We start from the raw sequence: 15,666 nt of genomic DNA on the forward strand, positions 1-15,666 counted from the left end.
TGGCAAAAACCATCAAAATACCGAATATCGGGAGGTACCGTTATATGGGGGCTATATCAAATCATGGACCCATGCATGCAATGTTTCGCCACCGAAGCTGGAACCCTTTATGACCAACAAAAACCAATTTTCAAACAAATCCGTGAAAAAATGCGGCAAAAATCATCAAATTACCGAATATCGGGAGGTACCGTTATATGGGGGCTATACCAAAACGTGGACCTATAATTACAATGTTTCGCCACACGAACTAGGACCCATTATGAACCACAAATACCAATTTTTAGACAAATCAGTGAAAAAATGTGGCAAAAATAATCAAAATACCAAATATTGAGAGGTACCTTTATATGGGGGCTATACCACAACGTGGACCTATACATGCAATCTTTTGCCACACGCTCAGTGACCCGTTATGACCTACAAATACCAATTTCCAGACAAATCCGTGAAAAAATGTGGCATAAATCATCAAAATACCGAATATTGGGAGGTACCGTTATATGGGGACTATACCAGAACGTGGACCGATATATCTCATTTTCAATACCAACCATCCTAGACACAATGTAAATAGCTCTGCTAAATTTTGGCGCTCTACGTCAAATAATGTGGGCTGTATCGTGATTTCAACAGACAGAGAGACAGACGGACAGACAGACAGACGGACATCGCTAAATCGACTTAGAATTTTATGCTGATTATGAATATATTTATGGGGTCTAAGACGAATATTTAAGGATGTTACAAACGGAATGACAAAGTTAATATACCCTCCTTTCTAAGGTGGAGTGTATAAAAACGTAAGAGTCAAATTACAGCTCACTCAATTTTGACTCAATATTGAAAATTATGGGGAAAAGTTGTATGGAGTCTTTACTTAATCCTGAACCTATATCTATCCCCAAATATTCTAGCTTTAAATCGTTTTTTTTTAATATTTCGAGATTACCCGATGTACTTAGAAACATGGAAGTTGGGGAGGTAGAGATTCTAAAATGTTGGGATTAATAGAGTCGGGGTCTATAATGCTGTCGCTGTCGGGGTCTGTAATGCAGTCAAGGACTAAGAGGTTGTAAAAACGGAATGGTTAAGTTAAAATTATATCTATTTTATGGCGCTTTGAAAGCGAATGCCTGCTTTTCCATACATACCTTACTCTAGAGCTCTATCAAACCTTTTACAAACAATTATAGAATTCGCTGCTGCTTACCTGTAATGAAAAGAGAGAAAATTTACATAGGTTTAATAAATGAATTTAAAATAGTTTCAAATAATTTTTGGCAAAAATACGTAAAAATCAGTGTTCGGTAAAGATCCATTAAAAATAGACTAAAAATATTGACAGTAACAGCTAACATTATCCTACCGAAAAAATTGGCTGGTACACTTTCAGCATTACAGTAACTTCCAGCACTACAAGCCCAAAATAATGACAAACCCATTGCCACCTGTCCTCTATGCAACCAATAAGCCTTACTAAGTAATGAGTATCGGAGTGTCAGTAAACAACTAATAAATAAGAAAATCCGAAGAGTTTGCCGGATCATTACTAGCTGTTGGGAAAAATGTTTGTAAAATTATACCACATACTTATCGTTTATAATGACGATCAAGGGATCCATTCAATTCGGACGTATTCTCAGTCTTCGGTTTTCTGTTTCTCCAAACAGTGTAGAAAATCAGAACTTTAAGATTTCGCCGTAATAGCACACATAAATATATAAAAAGCAAAAAATCTAAGTCCACTAAAGAATGGCCTTTCGTCTTTTCAAGATAGAGCCTTTAATTGAAATATAAATTAGTGAAATTCGACATAGATGACTATTATAATCATAATATATTTGGTACTGCAAAGGGGTTATATCGTTCTATTGTATTTCGAAGGATTTTGTACCAATTTTTTTTCTAAATTTACTGCAATCGGATAATTCAGGTCCTTAATCGATATTTAAAGTGTTCGCCAAGGAACATCGTTTTTTCGTTATTGTTAGAGTATCGACACAAACTTTTAAGCATTTCCATTGCTATATTATATTTCATTTCACAATTTCTGACCGGCTCAGCTGTTGTTTGTTTGATAATTCGGGTAATAATTTGGTTCCTTGGTTTGATTTGGTAGTCATTTGGTTCCTCATTTGGTGCAGCCCCTATACGGGTGAGATAAAAAACTGCAACAAAGTCAGGCGTAATAATTTTAAATTTTTCTTTTTAATTTAATTGAATGAAATCAAAAAATTTGTAAACATTTTTGGGTGGCGCGTGCTGAGTGCGATGGTGCTGAGTCCTGTTGGAATGTCCAAGGTCTGCGGCCAAAAAGGTTTGTGTGCCCAAGGCAATAATACACCTTCTAGAATATTTTCGCGATAGTATTCGACATTTATTCTGATGCCACGGTCGATAAATACGACTGGAGAGCGACCATCAGCTGTTATGGCGGCCCACACCATCACCATGGCCAGCGCTTGAGTTCTGGTGGCCAACCGAAGGTGCACATTTTCAGCTGACCTCTTTGGCAAGTAAACACGATCCTTTTCTTTGTTTACAAACTGCTTGACAACGAATGTTTTCCCATCAAAGAATACCAAATTCGGCAGTTCACCACTTTTGCGTTTATTTTTTTTTTCTGTTGGGGTGTAAGTTCTCGAGCTTAGTTTTCAATATTTGTCGAATGGAATTTTGCGATATGTTCAGCTCACGAGCCATATTTCGGCCACTGCGACGCGGCTTTCGATCAAGTTGCTTCTTTACTTTTCGAACCATTTCTGCTGATGTTGGTGTTTCCTCCCGCCCACTTCCTCGAAGTCGGGCTTACGCTACCATCATCACGGTAACGAGCGATGGAACGAGACACAAAATATTTATTCGCATTTTAATGCTGGAGTGCTCTAACGATAGCCACTTTTGGTTTTCAGCCAAATATAAAGAAATCACACTATTACGATTGAATTCCACCACGAAGAACTTTCTCACCAAAATGCTTTTGTACGCTTGTAAAAAATATAATGAGCTGTCACTGGAATAAATTTAACAGCTGTCGGACGAATGGCTTAGAAACGACAGCAGTCTGGAGTTGGTTGCAGTTTTTTCATCTCGCCCTGTATTGAATTCTTCGATTGGATGATTATTTTTACAACTAGATTTTCTCCACATATAATACAACCTCTGCTAAATATGATTGCTATACATGCGTGCGTTTTTTCCATTAATAACATGACAAAATAGCTTTTGTGTAATTTTCATGTTGCCAGTGTCCCCATTTTCGATTTTCACTCTCTTCATGTCCACATTCACACACAACGTTTTGTTGAACTTCATTTGATGGGTTTTGTGTAAACGAAAAATCATTTTTCCATGCCACACAAGGGGAAAACTTTAGCAATTGTCACCTCGTATAGTGGCCATGACCCTTATAAAGGTTGGGAAGACACTTAAAGGTAAACTGACATAAAAATAAATATTTGTGTTTAAACAACGACAACAATAACGGCAACAGCAACAAAGAGCAATTCTTGTAACAACAGCTTGAAAGTTTACTCAACAATAAAAACATTTTCCACGAAAAATTGCACTTAAACAATCTGCTGGCAAGTAGGGGGGTGGACGGGTAGGTAGACGCGCAGGGTAGATTGTCATACAAAAGAAATAAAGACCGAAAAGAAAAATAAACACAAATCGAGAGATAGTAAGACGGGCAGACAGACAGACAGAAATGTGAATTCATGATTTTCAGTTAACTTGGGCCACCAAACCGAAACTGAAAAGAAATAAACTGGGGAAGGAAGTCTTTTTGGTCTGTTGAGTTGCTTCCTAACAATGGCCGGGTTTTGTGTGGTGCCACAGACAGCCAGCCAGACGGCCCGTCTGTTGTGTATCAGTCATTATAAAGCATAAAATTTTGGATTTTATTATTATGCCGTTGTCGGTGTGGAGTTGTTTGTTATTGGCAAAGGTGGTGGCGGTGGTGCGGGTGCGGGTAACGACGATGGGGAGTATTAAAGGAAGCATGTGCTTTATTGTGTTGCACCATTCAAATAAATAAATCCCCAAAAAACGTAAGCAAAGAGGAAAACACTAAACCCCATGCAACAGTACACATTCACACAAATACCCATTCAACCGCACGAAACGTGCAACGTGCTACACCATCATGCACACGCACTTCTTTTTTGTTTGCTTCTTCTTCTTCTTCTTTTTTCTAAAAGATATAACAAAAGTTTCGTGCATTCAACACAAAGTGTTTTATTTTATTCGTTTAATATTTCATCGGGTGCTTTGTTGTAGTTTGCATATGGCAGAGGTGTTGTAATGTCTGGCACCCATGTTTATTTTGGAGGGTGGTTGAAAAAGTTTTGCAAAAGTGCCAAAAACTATAAGAGAATTATGAAAAAATAACATAGATAATGAAATTATTTTAACACCGATTCTAAAACGGATATTGAAGAAGAGATTTTTAGAAAATTTAGGTTCAAAAGAAATTTTGGGAAAGTATCTAAGCAAATTTATATAAATAAGAGCATCTAAAAATTTTAAAATTGTAAGAATGAACCTGAAGAAGTCTAAAGTCGAAATAGTATATATAATGATGGGATATAATACCTTTAAGAGGTCTCAGCAAAATAGAGAATGTCATCGAAGTTTTCTCCAAAGAGGACGAACTTCTATGGGCCTTCCCCAGTATAATACGAATTGAAATGTGATTGTCTTCCTCAGAATAAAAGGAATTGAAGAAGTCTACTCTTCCAAAAATTTTAGATATCTTCTCCAACATTGAAAATTGTTAAGATTCATTTTTTCTGAAGAACTTGTCCAGGTCTTTTCGAAGAGGCTGCAACTCTCAGGAAGAGAACTAGACCTTTTCTAAAAGCGAAGAGAAAACGAAAAAAATCGGAAATAATTAAGAGATAAGGAAGAAACGAGATGAGAAGAAAAGTGAAGAGAAGAAAAGAAAAGAAAAGAAAAGAAAAGAAAAGAAAAGAGGAAAAAAGAGAAGAGAAGAAGACCTTCTTCTCTAGTTGAGGAGAAAGGTAGTCCATCTTCTCTAGTCGAGGAGGAAGCCTTCTTCCCTCTTTCGCCGAGCAGAAGAAAAATGATGTATTTTTGTCTTCTTGTCGAGAAGAAGAAGATCTTCTCTTCTCTCTAGTCGAAAAGAAGGAGAAGTAGATCTTCTCTTCTCTCTAGTCGAGAAGAAGAAGAAGAAGATATTCTCTTCTCTCTAGTCGAGAAGAAGGAGAAGATCTTCTCTTCTCTCCAGTCGAGAATAAGGAGAAGATTTTCTCTTCTCTCAAGTCGAGAAGAAGGAGAAGAACTTCTCTTGTCTCTAGTCGAGAAGAAGGAGCATCTACAGTTGCGGAGCAGATCTTCTCTTCTCTTCTCTCTAGTCCAGAAGAAGGAGAAGGTCTTCTCTTCTCTCTAGTCGAGAAGAAGGAGAAGAAGATCTTTTCTTCTCTCTAGTCGAGAAGAAGGAGAAGATCTTCTCTGTAGTTGAGAAGAAGGAGAAGATCTTCTATTCTCTGTAGTCGAGAAGAAGGAGAAGATCTTCTCTTCTCTGTAGTCGAGAAGAAGGAGATGATCTTCTCTTCTCTGTAGTCGAGAAGAAGGAGAAGATCTTCTCTTCTCTGTAGACGAGAAGAAGGAGAAGATCTTCTCTTCTCTCTAGTCCAGAAGAAGATCTTTTCTTCTCTCTAGTCGAGAAGAAGAAGAAGATCTTCTCTTCTCTCTAATCGAGAAGAAGAGAAAGGAGACCTTCTTATCTCTCTCTATTCGAGAAGAAGAGAAGGGAGACCTTCTTTTATCTCATTCACTCTCTAATGTAGTCAAAAAGGAAATACCTTCTATTTTTTACAGAATAGAATTCCTTCGTAGGTCTTATTCTTCCACAAAATGGAAAACCAGTGGGAGTTTTCTTCTTTCACAGAATAGACGACTTTTAAGAGGGTTTCGTCTTCTATAAATAGAAACCCTTCGGGAATTCGTCATAGCATATCTTCCAAGGGGTTTGTGTAATAAAGATGTTCTTTTAATTTTCAGAAAACAGAAATCTTTGAGAAGGCCTTCTACAAAATAAAATACCTTCTGCAGATTTGCTACAGAAACGAAGATTTTCTAGAGGTCTTCTATAGACTTTTGTGGGGAAATATTTTAGAAAAGAACGTTTATATAAAATAAGAATATAAGTCCAGGGGGACTTTTGTAAAATATAAGGACTTCTGAAGGTCTATTGTAAAATAGGAGTCATTTTAGCGTTTTTCTGTCTGGAGAACTTGTCTAGAACTGCATACTTGGAGATTTTTTCTATATTAGGATAGACGACCATACACTAGAATAGAAAACCTTCTATAATAAAGGATCTTCTCAAGAAATGAAGACTTGTATCGGGGAGACACTTCTGCGTATTTTGGCGGCCTTTTTGTATGGAATAAAAACCCTACCGGGCGTCTTCTTTTATAGAATGAGAGATTTCCTGAGATCTTCTTCTTCTGCCTTTTGCAACCTCTGTTGATATATATTCGCGGAGACATTTACAAATATTTTCACATTTACAAGAGGATTGCATTCGTTACTCCTTTCCTCGAAAATATCTTGAATCTACCCACGTTTACATTTCTGTAGCTTTGCCAATAATGATGAGTTGCTAGTTTACGTGTATTAAGCGATTATACGATCACTTTTTTCACCTTCTTAATGCTTTTGGTTGTAAAGTTTCTTTCTCGCTGGCAGAAAACAAAGAAAGCTGCATTGTAGCGTAAGCAAAATGAAAAGAAGGAAGCCTTCCAGCAATAACAACAGTGGGGGTACTCAAGAGTGTTAAACGAAACGCTTCTTCAAACCCAAAAAAAATGCAAGTGTGAAAAAAGTGTGCAGTTTAGATTGTAAACAATTATTTCCAACCCGCAAAACAAGAAAATCCCCACCCATGTGAAAATATGGCAGGGCTTAAATAACACCACCCACCGACCTATTTCCCGGCATAAACAAAAAAAAAAAAAAACAACATCAACAAGATAAGATCGGAAGATTAATGCAACACCTTTTAAACGAAAAAAAGCAACGTTCCCAAAAATAAGTATGTTTCCATGTATATGCATGCATTCGTTACAATTCCACCCACAAAATAATTATTTAAACAATTTCTTTTTTACCTTTAAATTGAAATGGTGTTTTAATTTTTTTTTTTTGTTTTGCTGGTGGTGGTCTGTTGTTTACATATCAGAGGGGACCAGAAAAAGCTCATAAACACCTTGGAAGTTACTAATGGCATTGTTGCGTTGCCAGCTGATAGATAGTGCCTGCTTGCTGCTGGTGGTGTACATTTAATTCATGTTGGTGGTTTTATTTGGTTTTGTTGCTGTTACAAAACTCTTTTGAGTTTATCAGTGTGTGTTAGTTTGTGTATGTGTGTGTGTGCATGTTTCTTCTTACCAATTAATTTGGTTTCATTTATTTTCCTATGTGTTTTTCTAGTTTTGTTGTTGCTGTTGTTGTAACAACAAATGGAGCATTTACAATTAAAAAACGAAGAAACTATTTCTGCACGGTGCATCGAAATCAAATAGATTTTAAATAGAAAACAGAAAAAAGGAAAAACTTAAAAAAAAAAAACAAGTAAGCAAAGGCTACAGTCGAGCGGGGCCGACCGTTGAATACCCTACAACACTATAATCAACGATACAGTTTATATAGGCGAGATACTCGAAAGAATTCCACAAGATATTGTGACAAATTATAAAAGAAAACCATCAGGTTTCGTTCTCTAATTTTCGAATAATAGCAGCTTAAACTAATTTGCTTATTTCCAATTTATTGGCAGATGTTGCACGTAAATGGCCTTCCTAGATCTGGAACCAATATTTCCAAAAGACCTATAATTTCTTAGAAGTGGCAAAAGATTAACATTTATTATTGGTTTTTGACTGAAACGCATCTATATGAGATACAGACATTTGATTATATTCTTCAACGAAATAGTCAGAAGTGCGTCTTTTCTGTATTTGTGAATTCTCCAAAAAGTCACTGGAATGGACATTTTCGTATTTTGTCTACAAAAGTTGGCAAACTATTTCACACATTGAATATTTTTGGATGGCCATCCAAAACTGCTTGGCTTTTGCAATGTGCGGTAACCCCCATTCAAATGTGCGTGAGGATCGGGCGATAATTACGACCTGCTGACAATTTTGCAGTTTTTTGGTCCATTTCAACCCCTAAATATATGGCGATCATCTCCAAAAAGAGTAGGCTTCTATTCTGACCCTCATCTTATCCCCATGCAAAATTTCGTAAGGATCGGGGCATAAATGCGATCTGTATATGATATCCTGATATCCTAACTACTTAGTTTTGTAAGCTGTAGAAATATTACCAAATGTTTAATTCAAAATGAAAATATGCCAAAAATATGACAAAATTAAAAAAAATATGAGAAAATTTTACAAAATCAATATTTTCATCTTTAGAGAGATATTTTTATGTGATTTTTTTAGACGTTTTATGTTTCCTGCCAAGAGGCCATTCTGAATTAATGAGAACTGTCGAAATCAGTTCAGCCGTTCTCGACATATAAGAGATTTTTCAAACATATCTTCTTTGGTAAACATATATATCGCACATATTTTGCAATATATCCGATTTGTTGGATGTTAACATCAATGTAAAGGTCAGAAGTAACCTTGTCATGGCTTCGTGATTTCGCCGGGATTTAAAATATTCGCGGTTTAATGAAAAATTTTGAATATTTTCAACAAAAAAGATATGGTCTATTTTACCCGCTAAATATTATCCGATGACCACCCAAATGGGTAGGCTTCTTGCCAGCCCTAAACTCTAGCTACATGCGAAATTCCGCGTCGATTGGTCTATAATTGTGACCTGTAGAGCAAGTGCAAAATCAGGAATTTTTTCAGTTTTTGGTCCATTTCAACCCCTAAATATTATGCGATCATCACCATCTATTCTGACCCTAGCCCCACCTCCATTTTAAATTTCGTGAAGATCGGACCATAATTGCGACCTGTAGAGTGATTACAAATTAACATGGACATCCGGACAGACGGACAGACGGACGGACGGACATACATAGCTAGATCGACTCAGCTCGGCGAGATAGGAAGATCCATATATACTTTCCTATGTGGGAAATCAATATTTCGTGGTGTTACATAATTTTTGGCCCAATCAAACTTATAATACCCCCAACACATAGTGTTGTAGGGTATTAAAAAAGAAAAAATTAAAATTCGAAGTGACAATGTCAACAATATCCTTAAAATTCTACTCTCACTGTGGTACTGAAGGTAATTTTTCGTAGAAGCTTGCAAATCTTCTATGTGTTGTGTACATTAAGAGGTTTTCCAATTATTTATACGTTTGAACCACTGTTCGAGTTCGAGGAACACAACACAAAGAAGATGTAGTGTTACCATTAAACATTAAATCAGTACAATTTTTTTTATTTTCCCTCTCTCTCTTTGGTGAAGCAGAAAACGTGATGAATGACAAAACCCACACGCTTTACAACATTAAAGCACAATTTACTTGACGAATGGATCTGTTTTGTATCTAAAGAAACGAGTCAACTCAAAAAAGGGGGCTTATGCTTTTTTAATGAGACGAATTCGTTAGGAGACTCAATATTTTTATATGGAGAGTTACATATGTAGAACATTTACTAAATTGAGAAAATTAACTGATTTTTTTTGGATGGTCTTGTCGTTGATGATTTACTCAAATAGTGTCAATATGTATCGTTAGAATTTTGACTTCAAAAATTTACTCTTTCCCGAACTTCCGAAGACGTAAAGTGATGAGTGACTGACTGAAAAATTCATCAATGTCCAGGCAAAACGGCTGAAGCTAGAATTTTTAAATTTTGCATGTAGGTCAATGTTGGTATGTAGAGGTGAGATGAGTTTTTTGATATGGGATTTTTTTTTTAAAGATTCGAACCGTAAATGTGCTAAATTATACTTAAAATTAGATCCAATATTTAGGACGAAACTTAAAAAAAAAAAAAAAAAAAAATTGGTATTGGTCAAACGGATAGAGGTAGAACGTTGTCATTGTTGGGTTGCAGGTTAGATGTATTAATGAACTATAATTGTACGAAAGGTACTATATTTGATACTATAAATATAAAATCTTGACATTTGGTATAAGAACTGAGTTTAATTTGGTACAATTAAAGCCTTGGTGAGCGAATGAAGCTGGCAGTTTAAAATATTGATATTGGGGTCACTGTTAGTGTGTTAAGTTGAAATTTCAGGGCAATTTGGTGGAAGAAAAAGTTGAATCAAATCTGTTATTGAAGGGTGATTCTATGTGATCCTAGATATTAGGATCAATTTGTGTGCTCCGAGTACTTGGAGTTCTTAATGGGTGCAACCATCTATTACAAAAAATTGCCTAAACACACCTTCCTGATATTCGATATTTTGACATTTTTAGTCACACTTTTTACCAGAATTATTTTAATTTTGGAGTTCGCAAAGGTTACTACTTCCTATGACAGAAAATTGCCTGTGCTTGTCCTAGTATAAATGCCATGTAACAGCACCTCCTATATTCGCTATTTTGATGATTTTAACTACATTTTTCATCAGAAGTATCATCCTTGCTGGCAGATAATTGGCTGTGCAGAACCACATATTAGTATAGCCCCCATTTAGCTGTAACACATGATATTTGGAATTTTAAAAACTTTAGCGGCATTTTTCAAAGCGTTTTTTTTAAATTCAGCAAAGTCCTTCAATACGGGAAGGGTATGAAAGGTTCCGCTTTGCGAAATTTTAACTCTTTTTTCTTGTTAGTACCCAAAATGCACAATTTGTTCAGTTAAAAAAAATTAAAAAAACTCCATAAATCGTACTAAATTGTCAGACTTTCAAGCTGTTATATATTTTTAAACTTCACCGAAAACTCTTCAAATTCTTTCATTTTGAAGTTGATCAATTTTTACATAAACACCAGTGACCTCGGTACAAAATTTCAGAATTCCATCTCGATTCCAACACTTAACGGCACATTTTGTTGCATTTTGCACTTCTCGTACAATTATAGTGCACATTTACAAAACCACCCCCATTGCTTAATCAAACATACCAAGAGAGACTTTAATATCAAATTTGAGGATTTCTGCTTTATTCCTTCGCTCAATACAAAATTTAGTATCATTCAGTACTTTTCGTCCAGGCTACATATGATCAACGACCCTAATACCAAATTTCAGATTTCAAGCAATATCTGTTTAGCCAAAAGCAAATTGTACCAATTATAGTACTATTTCGTACTTTACTTTACTATTAAGTACAAATATTCGAAACCACCTCTTTTGATAAAAAATACCAACAAAAGAGATCTCAATACGGAATTTCTTACCCTACATCACAAGGTGCTCAGGGTATTATGTCATTGTGCATTTGTTTAAAAACAGGCAAAAGGAAACGAGGTTGACCCTTATTTCCTTTTGATGATCTGCATAGAATTACATTCTGAGTCGATTTATGCATGTCCGTCCGTCCGCCTGTTCATGTATTTTTGTAAATAATATACAGGTCGCATTTATTACCCGAAGCAGATGAAATTTTGCACAAGTCATTTGTTTGCCCCAAGAACGAACCTTATTGAAATTGGAGGTAATGAGTCAACATTTAGATATAGCTTACAAATATATCTTCGTCAGATTTGCCTTTAATTGTGCACCTAACGAGTAATATCCGCCCAAATAGTATGGATTTTTGCATATACGACCAAATTAAGCCTGGAAATTTCAATAAAATCGGTTTAGATATAGCTATAGATTCCATATATATTGTACATCCGATTTGATATTTTTGTCCACTGCACTCTGTAACAACGATATTTGGAGGAAATGTATCAAATACAGCACAGAAATAACTTTCCTAAATTTTATGGAGATCGGTTCAGATTTGAATATAGCTCCCATATATATCTTCGTCCGATTTGCCTTTTATTATGCACCATACGTGTAATGGGATGGAATTTTGCACTTACGACCAAAATTGGCACTTAAGATCCAAAGTATGTCAAATTTGGTAAACATCGGTTGAGGTATAGCTATAGCTCCAATATAGATTGTTCATCCAATTTGTTATATGAAGCTCTACTAATTATGCAAAGGGTGTAGGGTATTATAAATTCGATCTCTATAATACTTTTAGACTTTATTGACAGTTTTTTTATTCTTTTATATATTTACTACCAAGTGCCCGCAACTTCGTCAGCGAAAGGCTCAGTTTAAAATTTTAGATTTGTTTCAACAGTTCGTGTTGGACCTTTAAAGTACTTAAATGTACAATTTGTTGATTTTGACATATTTTTTAATACAACCTTCATACATCGTACCAAATTTTCAAAATTTCAAGGTGTATAATTTTTCCTTTTTCGAAGAGAATAATAGGAAAATGTTTACTTTTTTTAATTTTCTCAAAATCATAGCATTGATATTTGTCACATACAGCTGAAAAAATGTATCCGTCTAATTTAGTGGAAATCCATTTAGATTAAAATGAAGCTGCCACATCTTAGTTCCATCCGATTACCAAATTCAACCGCACTAAAAGTTAGTTGATATGAAACACAAAATCCTAATATATTATTGTTATGGATAGCTTTGCCAAATACATACGCATGGAGGTATAGGGTACCATGTAGTCAGCCCCGCCGGCAGTTAAACTTAGTATTTTGTAAACTTCATAATCTTTATTAGATATCTTATTGGCGACAAAACCCACATTGGCCAGTGGCTTAATGGGCTAATAAAATGTTTACTGTATGTTTTCTTCCCCTCACATTGTCCCCCCCCCCCCCCCCTCCCTATGTCATTGTTTTTTTATTTGCGTTTCGTGTTGTTTGTTGCGTTTCTATAATTTGTTTAAGCGTATGCCAATTAATATCTTCAAATACATTAATTTCATTTCTCAGGTGTATTTCAAGTTCATGGCAAGGTTTTTTTTTTCTGGCGGTATTCTGGGGGTTGGTTGTGTGGCATAACGAAATGTGTTTTATTTGGTTTGGTTACGCCACAGACACTCACATAAAACATAACATCAAATAAAATATGCAAAATATCCACAATAAAAGAGAGAAAAATACTTATTTCGTTTTTGTAATTCGTAACCCTGCTAATTAGTTATTGTCCCGTGCGCGGTCTACTGACAGTTGTACACACACTCTGAATACTGCCTCCTATTTAAGCGCGTAAACATTTTTCATCCATTTATTAGGTCTATTGTATGGGTTTTTTCTGTGGAAGGCCATAGAAAATAAACCCCCATTTATTTCAGAGGAATTTCTTTTGTTGCCTCGTTTGGGAGGTTTTCATTTCACTTTTTGTGTTTTTTTTCTGTTGTTCCTGTTTTGTTTATTTGTCATTCTTCATTGATTTGCATAAATACTCACATATGGTGTAATTTACATATGTATTTATTTCAGCTGTTTGTTTTTTTTTTTCTTTTTTTACAAAACAGTCTTAGTCCGTGTATTATTCTGGGATTTTTACTTTGTGTTCTATATTTACGTAAACAGTTTTTTCTCTGTCTACGCCCCTCTCTCTCTCCCTCTCTCTGGGCAATGTGGTGGGACTTTCGCTTTCAAATCGTCATATATTCGGTTTAGGCTTTTTTCCATAAATGTATAGAACTGTGTGGCGATTTTCTTTAATGTATCCATTAGAATCGTGTGTTATTTGTAAAATATGGAAATATGAACATGGTTTGAATACATTTCTAATGGATATGATGTTTGTTTGAGTTTTGCTGTTTTTCATTTTTTTAGTCTTGTACTTTGTTAATTGAAACATGTCCACAATTGAAATGGAAATGAAAAGTTTGCTCAAGGCAAAATATATGCGGAATCTTTGTATATTTTATGTAAATTTGTAATAATATTTGTTATATGGCTTAAAAGAACCTATCGATTACAAAGGACTATAATTTTCTACAATGTATTTTATGTGGCGCCCAACTAATGGACTGTGGTTCCTGACTGAGTTTTGATGGTTAATATTTATGCAATTTGCAAAGTTTAAAACATACGCAGATACAGGGTGAGATACACAAAAAAAACCCAACAAAGTAAAAAGCCATAACTTTTTACTTTTAATTTTTAATTTTATTGAATAAAAAAATTTCGGAAGTAGCATCAAACTTTAGAATAAGTTTGGATTTATTCACCTTCACTCAATATTTAAGGAGTTATGACCATTTTAAAGTTTTCGATAATTCATGCTTAAAAAATTGATCGCAAATAATTATTAAAAAAAGCGGAAAACTCAATATTTAAGGAGTTATGACCATTTTAAAAATTGATGGCAAATAAAAGCTAAAAACGCAGAAAACTCAATATTTAAGGAGTTATGGCCATTTTAAAGTTTTCGATAATTTTGACCCATTTCCGGCGAAGCGCTTGCTTTAGGTGATCGACATTTTGGTATTTTTTAGTGCCAACCTTGCCTTCCAAAATACACAGACACAGTAGTCCAACGGATTGGTATCCGGAGATTTTGGTGGCAATTGTGCGCTGGGAATAAAGCGAGGAAAATCATTTTATAACCATTCTTCGGTGGCGCGTGCTGAGTGCGATGGTGCTGAGTTCTGTTGGAATGTCCAGGGTCTGCGGCCAAAATGTTTGCGTGCCCAAGGCTTTAATACACCCTCCAGAATATTTTCGCGATAATATTTGGCATTTATTCTTATGCCACGGTCGATTAATACGAGCAGAGAGCGACCATCGGCTGTTATGGCGGCCCACACCATCACCATGACCGGCGCTTGAGTTCTGGTGGTCAACTGAAGGTGCACATTTTCAGTAACGCGATAATTTTGTTTGTTTACAAACTGCTTGACAACGAATGCTTTCTCATCGGAGAAAACCAAATTCGGCAGTTCACAACATTCGGCCAAGCGAAGCAACTCTTTAGCTCTTTTGAGTCTATTTTCTTTCTGTTGCGGTGTAAGTTCTTGCACTTTTTGGAATTTCAATGGCTTTATCCGGAGCTCATTTTTTAATATTTGCTGAATGGAATATTGGGATATGTTCAGCTCATGGGCCATTTTTCGTCCACTGCGACGCGGGCTTCGATCAAGTCGCTTCTTTACTTTTCGAACCATTTCTGCTGATGTTGCTGTTTTCTTACTTCCTTGATGTCGGGCTACGCTACCAGTATCAGTATCACGGTAACGAGCGATGATACGAGACACAAAAGATTTATTCACATTTAAATGCTGGAGTGCTTTAACGATAGCCACTTGTGGCTTTCCAGCCAAATATAAAGAAATCACACCTATCACGCTTGAATTCCATCACGAATAACTTTTTTTCTGGAAAATTCTGACCAAAATGCTTTTGTACCCTTGTAAACAATATAATAAGCTGCCACTGGAATAATGTTAACAGCTGTCGGACGAGTGGCTTAGAAAAGACAGCAGTCTGAAGTTGGTTGCAGTTTTTTCATCTCACGCTGTATTGTATGTGGGGCCCAACTAATGAACTGTGGTTCCTGACTGTGTTTTGATGATTAACATTTATGCGATTCGCAAAGTTAAAAAAACGCAAATAATTTTAAGGATATAATAAGGATATTGTAAATCGGATTGTTTGTAATTTTCTAATATCGTACCATATTTTTTTTTTTTTGTATTAAATAAAACG

General features: G+C 35.5%; 1 protein-coding gene across 7 annotated transcripts in view; it reads right to left on the minus strand.

The window, feature by feature from the left end:
• The window catches only part of LOC101899381 (uncharacterized), a 202,821-nt gene that overhangs the window by 101,871 nt on the left and 85,284 nt on the right, over window positions 1-15,666 (minus strand). Inside the window, exon 3 of one of the 7 annotated variants that reach the window (XM_059127341.1) lies at window positions 1,155-1,213. The exons of the other annotated variants lie outside the window; for them this stretch is intronic. The gene's annotated coding sequence lies outside the window, so the exon portion shown is untranslated. The remainder of the gene's footprint in view (window positions 1-1,154; window positions 1,214-15,666) is intronic. 7 annotated transcript variants of the gene reach the window in all.

The sequence above is a fragment of the Musca domestica genome, unplaced genomic scaffold, assembly GCF_030504385.1.
Source record: "Musca domestica strain aabys unplaced genomic scaffold, Musca_domestica.polishedcontigs.V.1.1 44, whole genome shotgun sequence".
Taxonomy (NCBI): Eukaryota; Metazoa; Arthropoda; class Insecta; order Diptera; family Muscidae; genus Musca; species Musca domestica.